This window comes from Papaver somniferum, chromosome 10 (assembly GCF_003573695.1).
Source record: "Papaver somniferum cultivar HN1 chromosome 10, ASM357369v1, whole genome shotgun sequence".
Lineage (NCBI taxonomy): Eukaryota > Viridiplantae > Streptophyta > Magnoliopsida > Ranunculales > Papaveraceae > Papaver > Papaver somniferum.
Genome location: NC_039367.1, coordinates 2,873,263 through 2,892,344, shown reverse-complemented (window position 1 = coordinate 2,892,344; position 19,082 = coordinate 2,873,263).

The window sequence follows — 19,082 nt, the reverse complement described above, 5'->3', positions numbered from 1 at the left end:
GTGCAACAAGGTTTATACTAGAAAGGGGAACCGATCCTATGGACATGTGCAACACATATAAGTTATATACTATATATATGTGGGTAACCGATCCTAGTACCTAGTCAACCGAATCTTTGGGAAGCTAGTGTGACTATGTTTAGTACTCAAATGGAGGTAGAAACGAAACTTGTTTTGGTAGAACTGTTACACCCATGATTGTGAGTGAATGTTGGTTTGATCAATCACATAGTTCTTGAAAGTCAGATGAACCAATTCTACACTTGTTTGGAAGTGTGGTAAATCGGTTTCAAGGTTGTAAATGTGAAAGAGAACTTACAAAGTAAAGATGTCGACATACTTTGAACACGTGCTGTGAATGTTTATTACTATAATTGTTCAAAGATATTCCTTAAACGGCTAAGGGAAGAGAATCCCTGGATCGCAACATAAGTAAGTCAAGAATCTTTTAATTAAGGTTATTAATTTCATTGTTTAGGGAAATTCCATAATTAGTAATGTGCATTTACTAATTATATTCTCCGAGAGATTTCGATCATTATATTTGGACAGAGCATTTCCAGGAATTATGAAAATCGAATCTGTGCTTTTATGAACATCTTGAGAATATTTTCGGTTTTGAAAATTCCTTGGTGTCCAAACTTCCTTGTCTATAAATACACGAAGTTTGCCTTTCTAGCAAACTAATCCTTCGTAACAACAAACTTCCTCTTTTGTCTTTGTTAGTGGTGTAGCCGCCTATCGGATAGGAGAGTAATCTAATTAGGTGAAATCTCTTATGGCCGCTCAATTTAAAGTCTTCTTTGGGATTGAGAAGCTCTAGCGCGACCCGTTGGTGGGAAACTAGACAATTGTGGTTTATCTTTGTTTTAAATTGATTTGATTGACTAACGGTGGTTGAAATATGATTGCACCAAGTTTGTTTATTCTTGAGAATATTCTCTTCTGATATAAGATTCACTCAAACTAGTTCAGATTTTCGACAGGGATCTTTAGACTGTTGTTAGTTCTAAAGACGATCTTGTGATAATCCATTGTTTACAGACTCCGTTCTGTGCGTGATTTATCACAAGAGATTCAAGTGATTGTGTGCAGGTGTTTATTGAATATTTAAGAATATTTGAAGATAAAGAAGATATTGAAGATCTGACTTGGGTTTTATAATATTTGGTGTGCACAATACTTGTTTGGAAAAAATAGGATCCAATTAATAATCGGTTTATCCTTGTGGTAGATTGGATTGATTTATTGAGTAGATCGGCATCAATACGTTTCCTTGTGATTAAAGGTAATGATTGACTTAATCTTAATCGATTACCTTTGGGTGATTGAACATAAGATAAATCTAGACCCGACGAATGAGTTCATGTTAAGATAAATGGAAGATCCTTTGTCTGAATCATATCACTTGGTTGAATAGAGTTGATACCAAACAGATTTCTTGTTCCTTTACTGTTTGGAATACGAACCAAAGGGATTGTTCCAAGTACGTGACTTATTCATAGGTCGGAGGCGTGGGAATACAGACAGAACTAGGTGAAGTATAGGTTAGTTAATTGGTCTCAACTATACGAAGTTAAGTGTAATTTTGTGTAGCGGCTTAATACTGAGAGAATTCAATTCTGGACTAGGTCCCGGGGTTTTTCTGCATTTGCGGTTTCCTCGTTAACAAAATCTTGCCGTGTCATTTACTTTTATATTCCGCATTATAATTGTTTCATTATAATTAAAGTAAATTACACAAACGTTAGTTCCTATTTACTTGATAAGCAATCCTATTGTGTTTGGTTAAGTCCGAACCTTTGTATCAAGTAAACATACTTCGTTGTTGTATTATCTCGATCTCGTATCCATAGACGATCACACGAAGTATGAACCGATTAGTTGTATTATCTGGACTCAGTCCATAGACAATCACATTCGGAGAAAGGAAATATAGGTAAGAAAAGTTTTAGCTTGAGGTATATTTGGGTACCCTCGCCTTTTCACTCTGGACATAAGCTATGTCAAACTGTCTCTCAATTTGTACCACAAGTTCAGTGTAGTTCTCAGTTTCTGAAATATGTCTCGACCCATGAAAACTCTCATGCGAACCCAATGGATTGCCGGCGTGAAGGATAGATGCAGCGAACTAGGAACTCAGGTTGGAGGGCTGTGAATTGGCTTGGTTCGCTGTAATCTGCGAAGAGAATAGATTGACCTGGTTTTGGGTTATAAAGTGAAAATGATGGCCCTTAACAAACATCTGTTTGTATTTATCAGCCTTCAGCTGGAATTCACTGGCTGTCCTGAGTATTGTCTGGTGCTCCTGTAACCTCTGTTCCGAGGCTATAAAGCCGTGATGCTGCTGTAGTTCAACTCCGCCGACGCCCAATGTCTCCAAGAAATGTATTAAGCTCCGGTTTATCTTCTTTCGCACCACATGACTCCAAAGTACCTATAAAATGCAAAACTAGTGTAATATATATAATTTACAAGAGAAATATCTAAGAATAATGTACGAAATTGATATTCGAAAAATGCATTTTAAGCACTTATCAAATTACCCTAAAATTAATCTTTGCTAGTCCTCGAGCAAACTGAAATAAAACTAAAATACAACAACTCCGTGTCGTCGAGGCTACGGTTACTTTTAGCATAAATAACAAGCATTTAAAACCCTAGGTGTCCCTAGTGGACGAGTTGTAGTCTCGTGAAGGTTTACAAGAGGTGTACCTACAAAAAATTTAACTCCAAATTCCAACTACCTGTGAAGAATCTATGAACGAATACAAAATGACTACAGGAGGAAGTACCCAGATGCAAATCAAATTCATATATAGGTGACAAAGCTCTACTCAGAAAGTCGAACAAACCATAATACTCGGAATCTAACTAACTACAATCACACATGAATATATTAAGAAGATGGATATAAAGATAGATGGTTGCGATGTTGACTAAAGTGAACGGTGTTTCCCATATCTGTCTGAAGGTCACTCCCAATATGAACCTATGAATCCTAATGGATTGAGATACTGGTCTAAATTCTAATATCAACTCAGTTGGCATATACACGGGAACCAGTGGTCGATAATCTTAATTCTAGATCAACTCAGCTCACATATACAAGGGAACTAATGGTCGATTTAATAATTGAATAATAATAATAATAAATTTTTTATTTTTTTTTTGATTTGACAACATGATTAGATATTTTGGATCCAAGGAAATGCTTCTTTTCATCAGATTACATGGTAATTCCCGTGTATCATGCGTTCCACGCTTGTTTAGGCGACGGAGACAGTGGCAACATGCACATATTGCTATCCAAGTGTCTTTTTTTTTCAATTTTCTTTTATATATACACCGGTTGGTCGAATTGGTCTGGTATTTTTTATTTTTATTAAATCAATCCTCTATTTCATCCTAACAGTCAATTTCATCCTAACAGTCAATTTAATGTTAGTGACTTAGCTTTGGGTTATAAAGTGAAAACAATGGCCCTTAACAAACATCTGTCTGTATTTATCAGCCTTCAGCGGTAATTCACTGGCTATCCTGAGTATTGTCTGGTGTTCCTGTAACCTCTGTTTTGAGGCTATAAAGCCGTGATGCTTTTTTACTTCAACTCCTCCGATTCCCAACGTCTCCAAGCAATGTATTAATCTCTGGTTTATCTTCTTTCGCACCACATGATAAGATATTAATTACAATTACACAAGTGCACGTCTATCGATGAGATATTATGCAAAATACGATTTCATTTCACAAGGACTAAAGTTATTACCTCAATTTTCTAATAAATACTAATCCAAAAAGATGTAATAATAATTAAACTGATAAAAGAAATAAACAAATAAGAAGAATAACTTAGGGTTAAGATTTCACCACTATGATGCAATTAGATAATTATAACTATTTTAAATAATATTCTCTCTACAACTACTCAAGACGATTTAGGACACATCGGACGTCTTGGAAAATATAACTTTATAACCATTTGATTCTCTAAATACTAACAACTCTCAAAATGTTGGTCTCTACACAAGAATATAAACTCTTTTAAGCAAGCACGAGGAATGTAAAAAGAATTGTTATCATGATAAAAGAGAATATGGGACCCAAGAGAATTATTATTAAAATAAATTAAACTCTCTAAAATACATCATAGGGTTTCCTTTTAGCCCTAGTAAAGATATTACCTGACCATTACAAAAAGGAAGAAGAAAAGAAAAGAAAATTAAACTCAAACTCTACTGCTCGACAAAACCGGCCTCCCTTTCATTGATTGAATAACATGGTATATACAGGGTCAGAAGAATCCTTCCTTCCATTTTAATTCTCATAATTACATCATCAACCCAATAAAAGTTTGCCATGTGTTAAGTGATAACCAATTACCCAATGGTAGTGTGCCACGTCGTCCTTTTCTGCATCACTTTACACCATTTAAAATAAAATAATACCCAATAAGTGAGAGAATATTTTGGATTATTTCTCATGCATTCCATTTATTTTCTCAAATCTCCAAATCTTCACGTATTTATTTTTGTGATGCATGGAGGAAATTATTTCCTAGTTCGTCCTTTTGCAAAACATAATTCCTTTGAATTTCATTAATGAAAGGATAAATTTGCATGGTCCACGGTTCGACCCATTTGCTTTAATCTTTGATCCCTTCCAAAATCCATATTTTTTTGCGCACAAGCCCAGTTTTAACCGTTTTTCGAGTCATGGCCCATTTTATTCATGTACCTACAAAAATAAAATAAAAAACCAAATCAGTACAAAAATGAGCACCAACAATATATATTATCAGGACTAATCAAGACTCAAATATGTGTCTATCAAATACCCCCAAACCTATATTTTGCTAGTCCTCAAGCAAAACTAAAATGAAAATAAGAATCCTAACTCAACTTCGCAGGCATCGAAGTTGCACTTAGCATGTGCAACAAGCCTTTAAACCCCTAGGTGTCCCTAGTGGCCGAGTTACAGTCTCAGGAAGGTTTACAATAGGTGTACCTACAAAACCTTTACTCCAAATTGGTCACAAGTATTCAAAGAGCTATGAGGACATACATATTCTCAACCTATCGCCAAGTAACTAGAATGCCAAAGAAATTAAAGGTATCCGCTCAAAAGCTGAATCAAGAAAAGGGGAGACACATCCGCTATACTGCTAGATAAAGAGGTATCCGGTACACAGCTAGATAAACATTATGAGAAGCATCCACTTTACAGCTGGATAAGATTAGGAGAGATGAAGATGAGAGGGATAGCTGGACAAATTACGTGTGATGAGTTGAACCAGTGTTAGAAAGATCTTGTGCCAGATGGAAAGAGGACTAACAAAGCAACCAATACGCATGTCTCTTTGACTCTCTCATAGTGGTCAGTAGAAACAACGTTATCTTCGGCTTCAACTTTTGATGATAAACTCTTGAACTTCGTAGAACCTTGACAATTAACTCTTCTCTTCGATTTCTTGCTTGAAACTTCCTTATAGATTTGTAATTCCCTACGGCCTTATTGAACAAAACTAACAACATTGTTTTTTAAAACACATTAATAACAAGGCTAATATTTACATGGCCATGAGACAAGGACTTTAGCACTTGGATCTTCGCAACTTTTAATATCTTGGTATCATGAACTTCAAAAACTTACATCGTTTGATTTTCTTTGCTCTAATAACTAAGTCTTCAACTTTTATTTTGAATTTTTCTTTTCTTTCTATTATTGCTTATAAAACTTAAAAGTATTCAACTTTCTTCATATATTTTGATGTCGCTCTGTTTGTTGATGATGATAAGTTTCTACTGAGAGAGAATCGTAATCCAGTAACTAAGACTACATTGTGTGGTTGCTTTGTCTTTCTGGCATTTCCTTTTTACCGAATTGTCTTTCCATCATGGATGATTAGGTCCATCACGATTACCCTCTAAAATGTACATGTTCTCTCATGATTGTCAATGATTTCAATGTCTTTTTCTCTAATGTCTCACTAGAATGTTATCCCTAGCAATTCGAATTTCCATCTTTTCGGTGAGAAGCAGTATGTAAACTTAGCTAACCGAATATTATGTGACAATAGAATTTTAATAATGCAACTAAAAAGTTTCTCTCATACCCCCAAACTTAAATCTAACATTGTCCTCAATTTTCTAAAGATAAAATTAAAAGCATGAACAAGGAGAAACTGTTACCACTTTCAATGAAATAAGGAGATAAGGAAAGATATTACCTTGTTGCATGAGCATGGGTTACCTCCCAAGAAGTGCTAAGTTTAAAGTCTTCAGCCAGACATGGGATAAATTAGTCACCACATAAAATCATAAAGTAGTAGCCGAAATATTTGTGGGTCATCAAAACCAAATTAAAGCTACCACAAATAAAAGGAATCTGAAACATGAATTAAAAAAATTAAGCATACCCTCGTCTAGTTTCTTGCTTAAGACAACTACATCTATTTTTGGTTCAGGTTCAGGATCTATGAAAGGGTCTAGATAAAATATTTTCATGGGATGGATTTCCTCATAGCTTATATCCAAAATCCTAGGGTTTAAGAGTCTGGAAAACCTCAAATAAAAACTTAGAAGCACATAATAATAACCTGAATAATTGGGGATCCTTCAATTAGATTTGACTCACACAATTGACCACAATGAAAGTGGTGGCCATTTTTAAGAAAATGTGTCGACGATTCTAATTTCCTAAAATAATTAGGTTTAGTTCTGAAAACTATATAATGACACATTTCAAATTGAGATACTCCCACATTTGGTAAATAAAATTTTGGTGGAACAACAAAGTCAATTATGGTATCATGGAAGGATTAACCATATCAACCAGAGGATGGGTCTTTATCAACTGAGCTTCTTTTTGGACATAATTAGGTTCAAGAAAACGTGCATGAAGATAGTCTTTTAATATGGTAGAGGCAAATACGTCAAGTCCCAAGTTAGGGGCCTTTACAAGAGTCAAAGGTAAACCACGGGGAAATTGATATTTACCCCCAAACCTAGAGTTGTCAATATTCTTGGATAAACTAGTCACAACTTCCTTAATTTCTAGAGTATCATATTTTGGAAAATGGTCCTTTATTTCTTCTAGGTTGTAATCATGTGGTTCTACATTTTTATAATCCTCGACAGAGACTATTATTTCTGAATCGCTAGACTCTAAAATACTAGTCTCAGGATAAACTCTTTCCTCTAAACCATCATAAGTTTCATAATCACAATGATATACTACACCCTCTAAAACAATTGTATCCCTAGAAAAATCCCCAGCCCTTTGAATAGGTGCATAATCATTAATATTATTAGGATTTGAACTAGAAACAACATTATCATCATAAGGCTCAATTGGTGTAACAATTTCCTCGTTATTATGACTAAATATTTTAAACTCTTCATCGCCACTATCCTCATCATCATCATATGAATATGGTTGAACCTTATCTAATTGGAAATTAAGTTCATATAGAGCAATACTTAAAGCTGCAATTATTTCCTTCGTATCTAAGTCATGCCTGAGTGACTCTTCATAAAATTGTTCCCTTAGTATGTTTCTCCTATTTATATTTTCAGTCAACTTCTTGAGTGAATTTTCTAAAGAAAGACTAGGATCATAAGAATTATTTTGTTGCAACTGTTTCATTAAATCCTCCAAAGATGGAGAACTTACATTTTGGTCATTATAATTCTGCTCACTTACCCGTTCATATGACCGGTGGACGTGCAAATAGTAATTGGGATCACCATGGCAAGAACCATAAACTTTAGAAGGTCGGTAGTGGTCCAAAGTAATATCCACACTATGGTCAAAGCACGAATATTTGTCCATTTTGAAATTCGGGTCGATATTCATTATATTGCTCCTCATAATACCAATTCGGCATTTTCTGGGTGTACATGAAAATGCAGGGTCGACTAAAATAGGTAGGCTCAGGTTACCTACAACAAAACAGTCAAAGACTGGTGACAGATACAAGGCTGAGGTTTGTGGAATTTCGACTGATAATGCCCAGAGGGTTCAGCGGTACTTTTCCACGTGTTTTCTTAAAATTCGACGTCTTACGAGAATACAAATAATGTGTGCACGTGTATATTTTTTTTAAAATAAAGAAAATAAAAGGAAAGAATAAAAAAATATTAACAAATTAAAAAGAATCTAAACTAATTATGTACAAAGAGAATAAAATCTAAAGAATCGAAACACTTCCTAAAATAATTACTTACAAAAACAAAATAAAATAAAAATTTGGATACTTACCTTTTTAGAGCGCAAATTTTATTTTCACTTTAAATCTCCAATTATCCTGCACACCGAAAATAAAAAGATACCCAAGTAAAACCTAGAAAAAAAAAAAAGAAAAAAAAATCTAAACTATCATAATATTTACAAATTTAATAGAAACTAAAAATAACAATTATCAGTCTCCAGCAGCGGTGCCGAAAACTTGATAGGATATTAATTACAACTCCGCAAGTGCACGACTATCGATGAGATAGTATGCAAAATACGAGTTCATTCCACATGGACTAAAGTTATTACGTCAATTTTCTAATAAATACTAATCCAAAAAGATGTAATAATAATTAAACTGATAAAATAAATAAGAAGAATAACCTAGGGTTAAGATTTCACCACTATGATGTAATTAGATAATTATAACTATTTTAAAAATATTCTCTCTACAACTACTCAAGACGACTTAGGACACATCGAACGTCTTGGAAAATTTAACTTTATAACCATTTGATTCTCTAAATACTAACAACTCTCAAAATGCTGGTCTCTAAACAAGAATATAAACTCTTTTAAGCAAGCACGAGGACATGTAAAAAGAATTGTTATCATGATAAACGAGAATATAGGATCCAAGTGAATTATTATTTAAATAAATTAAACTCTCTAAAATACATCATCGGGCTTCCTCTTAACCCTAGTAAAGATATTACCTGACCATTACAAAAAGGAAGAAGAAAAGAAAAGAAAAGAAAATAAACTCAAACTCTACTGCTCGATAGAACCGGCCTCCCTTTCATTGATTGAATAACATGGTATATATAGGGTTAGAAGAATCCTTCTTCCATTTTAGTTCTCATCATTACATCATCAACCCAATAGAATTTTTCCATGTGTTAAGTGATAAACCAATTACCCAATGGTAATGTGCCACATCGTCCTTTTCTGCATCACTTTACACCATTTAAAGGAAAATAATACCCAATAAATGAGAGAATATTTTGGATTATTTCTCATGCATGCCATTTATCTTCTCAAATCTCCAAATCTTCACGTATTTATTTTTGTGATGCATGTAGGCAATTGATTCCTAATTCGTCCTTTTGCAAACCATAACTGCTTTGAATTTTCTTAATGAAAGGGTAAAATATGCATGGTCCACGATTCGACCCATTTTCTTCAATCTTTGTTTGCTTCCAAAATCCATATTTTTTTGCGCACAAGCCCAATTTTAACCGTTTTTCGAGTCATGGCCCATTTTATTCATGTACCTACAAAAATAAAATAAATAACCAAATTAGTACAAAAATGAGCACCAACAATATATATTATCAGGACTAATTAAGACACAAATATGTGTCTATCACCACATGACTCCAAAGTACCTATAAAATGCAAAACTAGAGTAATATACATAATTTATAAGAGAAATAGCTAAGAATAGCGTACGAAATTGATATTTGAAAGATGTATTTTAAGAACTTATCACAAAGTTGCGTACCGACATGAAATATAACTTCTTAAAAGTCAAACCAAATAGGCCCCTTTTCTCTTTGGTCTCCTCGACAACATTCCTTTGTGCTTGAGCCTTTTGAGTATATATCTGGGCCTCGGGATCATTATTGATCACATGTGAATGACCAAAATGATAATACCAATCCACATAATCATTAACGGTTTCTTTCGTGTTGTTACAAGCCCTTGCCTCTCCCACTGCGAGTTTGTATCTTTCTTCATGGTGGTTGCTCTAAGCATCAATCATCGGAGTTGGGAGGTCATTCATGGTGGGGCCTTTGTCTTGGATCCTTCCTTGGATAATTTGAAGTTTTTCTTGATAACCCTTTCTTGAATATGACCAATTTGGCGTAGAGTTCGACGGGGATTGGTCATAACGTAACCTGTGGGATGATACAGTGGTCCGTTGTACCCTACGGTCTGTGTGAACTGACGAACATCAAATCCATTTTGGATCCTCAATTAAGAGTCAAAGATAACATATTCAACAGTGGAAGCATCTATTTCCTGCCTCAATCGTACGATCTTCTCATCTTTGTCCATTTGTTGTCTACCAGTGAACTTGAACTTCTTTCCTGTAGGGTCATAATCATCTTCTTCCCATTCAGTAGAAGGTCTCAGGCTCGGAAATGGTCATATACCCATGCCTAATAAAATATAATTTAAACAATTGGCACATGACTAAAAATAATAAATATAACAAACTATCATATAATAAATATGTAACCAAACTTACCATTAGAAGCGCGACATTCCCGACAATTTCAGTAGCTCCAACCCTCGAGGCCTTTCTTAGTCTGTTAAATAAATATGCAAGGGTGGCAGTGTCCCAAGAATAATCTGTGATCTTGTCCAAATCCTTTAACAATTGTAGGTAATGAACATTCACCCTATTTTCCGAGTTATCATGCTTTGATAGACGCATTTATGTGTCTATTTTGATCCCAAACATGTGCATTGTTAGTTCTCGATTTTGTACTTATTTGATTATTTTATTGTTTCTTAGGTGTTTTGGAGAAATAAGCTTTTGTGGCGAAATTGGCTCAAAAAGTTGATAAAGGAACCCGGAGGACACCTGCTATTCGGATCCCCATTTTGGATAAGGGTCACTTCAATTACTAAGGGGCACCCCAACTGTCATTCTCATCCAGCAGTGGATAAGGGGCACCTTCTTCCACCTTTTGAATTTGAGTTGTGGCGGGAACAAATTTACAAGCTGCGAACTTCCTGATTTAGACTTGAACGATATTCTCGTGGATTTTTATTGGAAGTACGTGGGTATGGGTCTGTTAGAGTTACAGAGGCTAGCTAATGGACTTAGACGCGGAAGAAAACATGATTATTACACGCTGAAACAGAGAAGCAAAATCTCGGATCTCTGTTATATTTGGAAGACAATTAAACACGGGGAAATTTTCCCGGAATGAGTTGGGGTTGGTTGGTTACACCCAAACAGGGTCGGAGGTGTTTACAGATCGTGAAAAAAAGAGAAGTTAGTACGTGAGAGTTAAGACAGGATATCGCCTCTGCAGATTCTATTCTATATTTGGAGGTGTTTGGATCAAAACAGAAGCTGCGTGAATAATAAAAAGAACAAAGAAATCCCGTAACTTTGGGAGAAAGAAAACTTCACAAAGATTGGGTTTAATCGGTGCTGAGAGGTATATATAGGTCGCTGGGAGGTCATAACAGATTATCGAGGAGTTGGGTGAAGTTTAGAGTAGTTTCGGAGTAGAAAGAACAAACCAGAGAAGAACCCTAGTTACAGGCGAGGAAGTAGAAGCTGAAGAACATAAGACGACCAAAGTCAGTCGCTGAACCAAAAGAAGTCGTTACTTCTGTTGCCTATTCATTCAAATTCAATCCATTTGTAACAATTTTTCCAACAATTATATTGAGTTCGCAATAGTTCTGTTAAGGTCTCTATAACAGTGAGTTTTGTAACAATTATATCTGTTACAAACTCGCTGCGTAATATTCTTTTCCTATAAAAACACCTTTCAATCCATGTTTATATCTTTTGGGTGCGTCTTGAGCATGAGGAGCTAAACCCCATCACTGGGATGACGGAGGAATCCATGTTCACAATTTTTTGGTAATTATAATTGATTCTTATGACTTTTTGCATTGATTTTTAATCGATTTATGATTTTCATTGATTATTTGTGATTTTGCTTGATAGTGTATGCTTAGTCTAAGAAATATTGATGCACTATGCTTATGATTTACATCTAATGCTTTATAAAATCTACTTTTGACAAAAAAAATAGAGTCTAGAAAAGAGCTAAAATTATTATGAATCATTATATGAATTCGAACCAATTGATTGTGAAGTTTTGTGGAATTCTAAATCCCAATATCTCTCAACTTTGTTAAAATCTTTTCTTTGTTTTTAGTATTTTTGTTTATTACATCTGAAATCAAATCTCTACAAATACGAGTTGAACGAATCTTTAGTACCACTTTCTACAACTTGTTAAAATCACATCAGGCATGAATGCGGTCCCAATAGAATAAAATAAATATGCTGTGGCTGTACACCTAACTCTTGTTTCATCTATCACCTCACCTGTCCTTTCCTTTAAGAGCGTTCCTCCAAACTTTGTCTTCAAATTCTTCAACAATAGCTTTCTGATAATAGGTTGCTTATGTGGTTCACTTGGGTCATAACCAGCAGCCAACCGAAACTCCATCTCGGTTTCGTCTTTCTCCCACCCAAGTTTTTCTTGAACAAGGATGTGAAGCTCAGTCCAAGACATGTTGTTGTCGAAACCTTCTGTAACAGATTTTCCTTCAACTTCTAGGTCAAGAATTTGCTTCACATCATCCGGTATCATTGTCATCTCTCCAAATGGGAGATGAAACGTATCAGTTTCAAGCCAATATCATTCCCTGAAGGCAGAGACCACAACAATATCATACTCCACTTGGGTATTCAGAATTCCAGGCCCTAATCCTGTACTAACAAATAGATTGCGAACATAAGCATATTCTTCACTTAGTGGCCAATGTTTATCCCTTTGACGCTTGAGCAATTTGTTCTCCTTGCATGGTCCTAAAAGAAAATATACAAAAATACAAACATATTTTGGTAAACCGAACTAAACAAACAAAATAAATCAAAATAAGTTATAAATTCAATGTTTTAAGAAAAATCATACCCTAGTCTCACAGACTTTTGCGGCCCCAGAACCAGTATAACAAAATAAGATTGAAGACTTATCTGGGGCCTTGCCCCAAGGTATTATATTCTTCTTCTGTGGCAGAAACAACTCGTTGCCTTTAGGAATATGCATCCCTTTTGGTACGGGTTCCTTTATCGGCTTCTTTTCTTTAACTCGAGGTGCAGCGACAACAATCTCTTTTCCCTTGTTATTTTCTCCCTCTTCATCATTTTATTCCTCTTCCTCCTGTTCATCATTTGCTTCTTATTCCTCCTCTTCTTCATCATTAGATTCTTCCTCTATAATTTGTTTTTATTTGCATTCACGGTTAATTTCAACTCCTACCTCTTCAATTTCTTAATCATTAGGTTCCACTCCTCCTAAATCAACTCCAGATTCAGCTACAGGTGGTTCTCTCAACCTAATTTCAAACTGATTCTTCTTCTTCAGATTCTTGTGGATATCTTTATTATCTACCCCTAAATGCCTGTCACCACGAGGGGTGGTTGTATGATCAATTGGAGTTAAGTTATTCCCTCTCTTATTCTTTACCATATCAGGATTCCTACACAAGCACTACAATTGATTTATTTACTAAGGGTTGAACAAACAAAATAGAAAACGACAAAAAAAAATTGGTCAACAGAATGATTTACGGTTTGAACGGTGACAAAACATTGCAACCGTTACTACTTACGGTTTGTAAGTAGAGAATCGAGACCAACCTTAACCGTAATTAAACTACGGTTATTATATCAACTAAACGGTTGAACCATAAATCTTTATTTGAAACTAAAGTCTTCAGACACAAGATGATTTACGGTTGATAAGCTTGTTAAAAATACAAACCGTAACTCAAATACGGTTGATTAGAGTGATAGAAATATGAACCGTAAAAACAAACTGGAGACATGCAGGAAGAATTACAGTTCATAATTCTGATATCACAATCAACCGTAAGTTAATTTATGGTTGAAAAAAATAAAACGTAATTAACTGAACAAAATTCTCACAAATAAGAACATACGGTTGGTATTTGAGTTAAAAGCAACTGTAACAACATCATAATCTACAGTTCGGTTTGTATTTGAGTTAAAAACAATCGTAACTCACATGCACCCAGAATTTTGAATTTCAATTTTCATCTAAAACCCTAATTTTTGATACAAAATTAACTTAAATCGAACAATATAAACTAAACCTGAACTGGGTTTTTTGAAATATACCTCATATAAGTTACTCCAGTTGATTTTGACGGTTCAGGGTTTGAAATTGTTGTTCTTGAGCTATTGGAGGATGTGGTTCATTAGAATGACTACAATCTTCGTCAACTTTCTTCCTCTTTGGCAAATATACCAAATTCAATTGGCCGTAGGTTTTTCAACCATGCATGTGATAAGTTACCGTAAAGGTATTAAAATCTACGCCAGTACCAACTTTTGGTGATAAAAATTTCATAAAAGGAATTGAAACTGTAGAGCATCTTTCAATGAATTATTTATTTTTTCTATTCTCCGTTAAAAGATGAGAGAAGAAAAGAAAATCAATTTATTCCAAAAAAAATAAAAATAATCGATCACCTACATCGATCCCATAAGCATAGACCATATCTTGGTAAGGTTTCCAAAAGATTTTAGTTATACTGTTGGATATGAGGATGTATAAAATCCATCAGAAGGGAGTAGACGGTGATACGTGGTACACCGATAAGAGAAGTAAAGCAAGAACTTTTGGGGACTACTCAAAAAAAGTGGGGGACTACTTTGTGATACAAATGTCTACCCTATACTTATAAGGGGTGTTCTAAAATGTGGAAATGACTAACCTACCATTCACCTATATATATAATCACCTCCTCCCATCACCACCACCTATATATATATAACCACCTCCTCTCATCACCACCGCCGCTCACCACCACCTACCACCACCACCCACCTCGAACCACCACCGCAACCACCTCTATATATAGCTTAATTTAAATCATTAACAAAACAAAATCAAAATCAAAATTATAACAAACCCATTACTTGTCATTCGTTAAATTATAATATACCCATTCTTTTCAATTCGTTATTTGTTGAACAAATCGACAGAAATCATCAAAACCCATTGAAAATAGCAGTTACAGTAGATATTTCGGTTAGGAGAACTTTTTTTCTAACCCTAGAACTGGTAACGGAACTTCCAAAATAAGAACAGTTCGGTGTGCTCGCAACTCTTAGGCCAATATCTGTTTACCGAACTTACAAAATAAGAACAGTTCGGTTTGCTCGCAAAAAAATTTCTCGTAACCGAACTTTATATTTCCTTTGAAAGAATGAGTTCGGTTTTGTCGATAATTTCACTGGGTAACCGAACTGTTGAAATAGTTTGTAAACAAGGTTGTTCAGGTGAAGAAAAATAGCTACATCGAAATATGTTGTTGGGGCCATAAAATCTGAACAACTATTGTTACAAATCTGAACAGTTCGGTTATGTAATTTCCAGCAATATATTTGGGTCTTACCGAACTCTGTATTTAGATTTTCTTTGTGAAAGTTCGTCCATGAAACTGAAAAACTCGACAAAACCGAACTCAACAGTTCGTTTAGAAACGAATATACATATATTCTGCGACATTACCGAACATAAAGTTCGGTAACAAAGGTATTGATATCGACTAAACCGAACTATGCACTGTAAACTCCATAAAAATAGTTCGGCTACATGTTCTGGGGATTGCATAACCGAACTCTAAAAAACCACCATTAACATGTAGTTCGCTTACCTGGGTGTGCTAAATTTAGTAACCGAACTACACATTAAGAACAGTTCGGTTACCTCGCAAGCTAAAGTTGGTTACAGAACTAGGTTGACGTAACCGAAGTTTTTCCAGAAATTTTGAGTTTGGCCAAATTTTTGCACAATTCAACCTACATTAATAAAATATAGGTACCTTGCCGAAATACTTTCTGTGGACTCAAATTTTTCTTTGTCCACAAGTTGAAAGACTCATTCTCTTCATTCAAAAATCACAAAAATGCATTGTTAAGTTTGATTTAGAGTGGTTTGTGTATTACTTATATGTTTAGTTTACGTTTATTAAGTTCGGCAACCTCGTAAAATTACTCTGATAGCCGAACATGATATTCGGTTACCTAAGCTTATATACGATCTAGCCGAACTATTATCTGTATACTCTTTAACAAATAGTTCGACAACGTTTTCTGGAAATACATAACCGAACTCTAAAAAACCTCCATTAAAATTGAGTTCGGTTACCTGCGTTTTCTTAATCAAGTAACCGAAATGTATATACAAAACAGTTCGGTTACGTCGCAAGGAAGGTTAGGTAACTGAACCACTTTGACCTAGCCGAACTTTATTCCTGAAATTTTCGATTTTGGCAATTTTTTGCACAATTCAAGCTACATTAACTAAATTTGAGCAATACATGAATACCCATAACTTCATCTTCTGGTTGTGGTTGATAAAATCCATCATTTGGCTCGTCACATTGAGTTTGGGTTCACCCCTCTTTTTGTTCATCTTTTCTTCTTCTTCTTTCTCTCAATAATTCTGATTCTAACAAATCTATCATATTATTAACCCACTAATCACTAAGAAATCATTACACTAACACTAAGAAATCATTACACTAACACTAATTTAAGTTTTAAGGACTTTTTTGGTATTAACAAAAACTTAGGATAAGGGATGATCCAAATTTACTTCCACTATCCATCCAAAATAATCCCCCACCGAAAAAAGGAATAGTCACCCGAAAAAAACCGTTCTAAAGCAAATACACCTTCTTAAATGTTGATGGTGGAATAACTCGTTCACTCCACCACTATCACCGTGTATGTGTATACACGTCGGACACAGTTTATGCCAAAAGAGAAAGATGCTATACATAATCAAATCAAAACAAAATTTTAAAAAAACTTGTTGAGATAATGAAACAAAAAGACAAACAATATAATCATGTTCACAACGTCCACCGTTCGTTTTGATCTGCCTGATGCCGTGATTCGAGATCACATACAAACTCTTTCCATATGATTTGTGTACCATAGAAATCTTCAATAAAACCGATATATTAGAATACTTTCAATAAACTAAATAAGGAGAAAAAAGTCAAACCAAAAGAGAGAGTTAGTTAATCTTCAATGTTTCCATGGATAGAAGGAAATACAAAGTAGAGGGAAAGAAAAAGGTGAGAAAATCTTATTCACTAGTATGTAGAATATAAAAGATCACGCCTCTATTTATATAGATACAAGAAATCCTAATATTGGAGACCGTCTCTCCCAACACTCGTAAACCGTATGTCTGGATGCCGATGATTACAAAATTTGAAACCCGAAGACTAAATATTGGATATTTCAGTTATAAAAGACCGTCAGAGAAACCGTATGTGGGTAATAATATCAGTTAAGTTCGAAACTTATCACCTACATGATTTTTATATTGCGGGCAACAGTTTTTGGTTAAGAAAGTTTATAAATGAATGATGTAAACTGTTATAAATTTCTTTGATTTGATTTTCTATTCGAAATGTCTTAAATTCTACGTTATTTGACTTATTATGAACATGGATTTTTTTTTTGAAGGAATAAAAAATAAACAAATTTCACATACGAATTGTCAAAATTTCTTCTATGCCAACGTATAAGTGATGCAGCATCTTCCTTCACTCGTGGCTTAATTGTTAAAAACAAATACTCCTACGTATCAAAAACATTCCAACACCACACACTCTCACTATATATCTTTCCAGTTGGCCAATTAAATGACTTGAATGCACCACACACTGCAGTCGTAGCTTATAGTTATGGAGTTTCAAATGAGATAATATGAAATATTGATAAGACTTTTTGAACTCTTGGAAAAAATATCAAAAAAAAAAGTTATCAAAATCTAACCAACCACCAAGATGTTGGTGGTTGTATATATTTAACGACTTTTTCATATTATATAAATATTTCAAATACGAGTATGTGTCGAGATCGAATTAATTCTTTTGTGTAACACACTATAGTTGACTGCAGATTGATTGATGATTTAATCTGAAGATCTGATTTTGTAACACTATGATTAAATACAATCTATATGATGAAAAGCTTATCGAAAAAAGAAAAAAAAATTCCATAAAATGGAAAAATCATCCTTTTGCCGGGTGCCAAACACAAGCTCTACTGGAATTTAATTTTTGGTCAATGATCTTACATAAGTTAACCCATCGATCATATAATTGGTTGTTTCCATAAAAATTATTACCAAATACAAATTACAATTACAAAGCTCGAGATAAAACATGAGTAGAAAATTAGATATACATGGACATGCATGTCAGGGTCGCAGCTAGAATTTTTGTTCAGCGTGGACAAATCTAAGTATTGATAGGCGAAAACTAAAATTGGATAGCCGCCAAAAAAAATTTACGTTTCTTTAACTGTATTTGATGTCGATTATTACATTTTGCTACTATCTATATGAATTTCCCATACGATAAACATATTATTGAAGGGTTTGATTTGTTTTTTAAAAGTTATCTAATCATTTTGCATTAGTTAACTATTTTTATACTAGCTAACTCTTGAATTTGTTTACAGTATCGAGCTTTCACGGACCATTTAGTCTGGGAAAGCATCAACTTTTCATATTTTTCTTTCTTAATTAGCTATCAGTAGTTAAGGGAAGAAAGCGAATTCATATCATTTACCAATTTTCGAACATTATGCCATAAATTTGTCTCCCCTTTGTCCTAAAATTACCAAATCACTAGGTATGTATAGGTAATATCTCATATTCTAAGGAGAATTTTTTTGATGGGGGCATTTTTGGATGGGGGCAGGGGGACAAGTAAGATGTTGGCATGTGTCCTTCATATTAATTGTTTTCACAAATCCCGTTTCCAAAAGTACCAGACATAAGATATAAACAATTATGATATGGTCCGCGAGTTATAACCCCAAAGGTATCACTATCCATATACAAAAACTCCAACAAAACAAATTGTTCACAAAAACCCCATTTAATATAAACTGTCTATATTACCCTTCTAGTTTAAATCACCCCAACAAAAACAAAAATCAACCACACTTTAATTCTTATTATATTGTCACCCCCAATAAGAAATAAACAACCACCAATAAGCACCGCCGCCACTTCCGACCA